The 3,890-nt window shown below is 33.4% G+C and overlaps 1 long non-coding RNA gene across 1 annotated transcript; it reads left to right on the top strand.

The window, feature by feature from the left end:
• Positions 1-539: 539 nt before the first annotated feature.
• On the top strand, positions 540-3,774 carry LOC105267421 (uncharacterized). Its single transcript, XR_892255.1, has 4 exons — positions 540-572; positions 1,581-1,830; positions 2,393-2,457; positions 3,463-3,774. It is a non-coding gene; the product is annotated as an uncharacterized lncRNA (long non-coding RNA).
• The last annotated feature ends 116 nt before the right edge of the window (positions 3,775-3,890 follow it).

The following is a 3,890-nucleotide window of genomic DNA, read 5'->3' on the forward strand; positions in this document are numbered from 1 at the left end:
TGAGAATGAATTTTTTTATTAATTTGAATGAACAATTGAATTTTCAAACGAATTTTTTCTGAGATAAGGCCCAACTCGGTCGATAACAGGCCCTCATTTGATAAGACAGTCCCAAAAAATGAAGAAGATCGGTCCCTGGGTGTCAAGGTCGTCCGTAAAAATGTCCGCAGGGCCTTGTGATTTAAATTTCATCTGCATCCACTCCTCGTTTCAAACTTAACGACCCCAAAACCATAAATCCATTAAAAAGAAATTCTCATTTTATATTTTGAGGATTAGAGGCAGAGATTCACTGGAGGAATTGCATTGGGCCGGAGTGCAAGGACCCCGAGTCCTTGGGCCCTTCTCCACTTTCACACTGGCATCTCAGTCCCTTTTTTCACCATCTTTCACTTTTTATTTTCCTTTTGCATCCTTTCTCCGCCATTCTGACGCACTTGGATTTCGTCGAAAATACCCTCTCCCTTCCCTCTTCATTAGGGCCTTAGGGCCCCTCGGCACCACTTGAATTATCATCGGGACCGGGTGAATTACGTGAAGTGCCGAGTCATACGTAAGGGCGATAACACCCGGTGAGATAATTCAATGCTTCATTCAATTAAATCCTCAATCCACACTGTCTATTTGTTATTAATAAAACATTCGTTTATTTAATACCACAACTTATTTATTGATCAATAACTTTATTTAAATAGTCCCACAATCTATCTTTTTTTTCAACTAAAAACAAATTGTTCTATAAAAATTCATTCTAAAGAATGAACCACCAAATAAATAAATAATAAATAAATAATAAATAAATACCCACTGGCTTGAAATAATAAAAATTTTTATTCGATTTAACTCGTAAAATATAAATACAATAAATAAATAAATAATTTATGCTTTGAAAAATCCATAAAAAATCTGCGAATGACTCAATAAAAAATCTGCAATATATTGATATATTAAAATATAAAATATATATACTATATTTTTTAAACCGGGGGCATGTGCGGGTAAAAGTCCAGGTGTTTCGAATTTTTCCGGTTTTTTATTTACCCGAATCGTCATCTTTTACGCTGGGGAGGGGGAAGGGGGAGGAGGGAGGGAGGAGGGGGTACTGCGGAATTACAGTGACTTTTTGCTCAAGTACATAACGTGATTCGGGGATTTTTGTATGTGTCTTTCGTATTTATTTTGGTCGGAAGATAATTGGAGACGGGACTGCGGCGTTGAGATGTTTTATGCTTTAATTTCAATTTTTTTTTTCACTTGGAGATGGCGAATATATTCTTGATTGCGGAATTTTTTTGAGGGTCAATTGAGATTCATCAAGAGATGAATGGAAAAATGAATTATATAAAAAAAAATTGAATGCGTTTTTTCAGTGGTTTCATTTAGCGATTTAATTGATGATGAAATGATGAAATTATTAAATGATGAAATTATGAAATTATGAAATTATGAAATTATGAAATTATGAAATTATAAAATTATGAAATTATGAAATTATGAAATTATGAAATTATGAAATTATGAAATTATGAAATTATGAAATTATGAAATGTGTAATAAATATTGTATATTTAATTTTTTAGAGGAATTTTTATCGGACCCTTTCCTCGGGATATTTCTTAGTGAGGAATCCCAATCCGCGAATTGCTCATGATCCAAGAATAGCCATTAGTCCTCGACTGCAACCCACAACTCTCAAATCGGCGCATAAACTCGCGATTCTCTGAAAAAAAAAAATAAAATGTAGAAGTGCTTCCCACCGAATGGAAGACACAACTCGAATCAAGTTCTACGATAAAACGCAGTTGCATTAAGATGATAAAAATACCAGAGGTAAGAATTACCGGGATATTTTTACCAGACTGCTATCACTAGAGATAATTCCCCCATCGGTTGCCGCGAAAATCTCCCCTATTTTTTCCCCCGCGATCAAGTCACATCTCGCATGTGTAATTACCCCGGAATGTAATTATGGAAATCACGGTGATCTGGTATTTTTTCACCGACTAATGCCCAGTGATAAATTTTTTGAATTTATTTATCATCTCGCGGCGCCGGAGATGATCAGATTACATTTGTTGTCCGGAGTGTCGCCGATTCGATATTTTATTTTTTTTTCAAATAAAAATTAAATGAACTCGCGGTACCACGGGGACTCATTAAGCCACCGACATGTTGAGGTCGTGATGTTTCTCTCACTCCTCCCCCATTTTTTTTTCACTGACCCCATGAGGTGAATTTGAATAAAAATTACGGTATCTTCTCCGGGGAATTATTCTCGAAATCGTGAAAATGTCTGGGAAAATAAAATTATCAAACAAAAAATTTTCACGAATTTAAAATCACCAATTCGTAATCGATTACTCATTATCTGTAAATATTTATCTATTTATAGGTACCATCGTCCCCGGGAAATTGCCGTCATTAATCTCTGGAAATTGGCCGATAAATCCCGACGCCGTGAGTTTAATAAATAGTTTAATGGATTAATTAATTCAAAAGTGAATGGGAAAAATTGTTAATTATTCTGCTACTGGATGAAAGTAAAATTCATGGGGATCGGGAGAACCTGTTGATTATTTTTTATCTCCCCTGTGATAATCCCGATAATAACCTGAAGATGCAATATATTATTTGTTACATATCATCCTTTATGCGAGTGAAATATCATCAATTAAAATAATAATAATTAAATAAATTGCGCAAACTGAAATTTCAATTAATTAAACTCCAATTAATCCCTAAAATCTGAAAAATCAATTTTATTACATTATAATTATTGCGAAAAAAAAATTAATAAAAAAAAGAAAAAATCGACATTTGAAAAAAATTCGAAATGCAATATATTATTTGTTACATATCATCCTTTATGCGAGTGAAATATCAACAATTAAAATAATAATAATTGAATAAATATATGGGCTCCTAATAATTAAATAAACTGCGCAAACTGAAATATCAATTAATTAAACTCCAATTAATCCCTAAAAAATCCCTAAAATCTGAAAAATCAATTTTATTACATTATAATTATTGCGAAAAAAAAATTAATAAAAAAAGAAAATTATTAATCAGCATCACCTGTTCATCGACATTTAAAAAAAAAATCGAAATGAAATAATTTCTGCCTCGATGACATTTTTATCGATAAAAAAAATCCTGACACAGTGAGTTAATACGAAAATTGCCTGAACTAATTAATGAGATCTCTTTAATCCCCGGTTTCAGGGGGAATCCCCGATCCCCGATTGAAATGTCGCCCCGCGAAATGATGGAAGATGACACGCAGAAGACACCGCGGTTATTTATAATCTCAGATGAGACGGCAACCGAAGAAATAAACACGCGTCCCATCATGTCCATTGCTCCACCCCCTCCTCCTCCTATTCCCCCTTAAGTGTCCAGTCATGTATATAAGTCCATCGAATTTATTGGACGATAAGCTGAAGTTGATATTTTTTTCAGGTACTCACCGTTTCATTGGCTTATCGGTAATCCACGTGGACGGGCGGTGCATGTCACCGTGAATTAATTGTTCCCACCGCCTCAGGATAAATTCATTTTTTACAATCTCTTTGTTGTTTTATTTATTTATTTGTTTTGGTTTCTTGTGGGGATTTTGGATTCCTGGGGTATCGAGTCGACTTCGGCTTTTGGGAGGTTTTTTTTTTGGAGTTTGGGTGAAGGGGCGGTTGTTTTTGGATTGATAATTTTGGTTTGATGGAAAATGGAAAATGGAACTGGAAATGTGAATTCTTGAATTAAAAATATGAAGTCTTGGAGAATATAAATTATTGTATTCGAAATATAAATTTTTTAATTCGAAATATAAATTTTTTAATTCGAAATATAAATTCTTGAATTAAAAATATGAATTCTTGGATAATATATAT

This window comes from Fopius arisanus, unplaced genomic scaffold (assembly GCF_000806365.1).
Source record: "Fopius arisanus strain USDA-PBARC FA_bdor unplaced genomic scaffold, ASM80636v1 scaffold00046, whole genome shotgun sequence".
Taxonomy (NCBI): Eukaryota; Metazoa; Arthropoda; class Insecta; order Hymenoptera; family Braconidae; genus Fopius; species Fopius arisanus.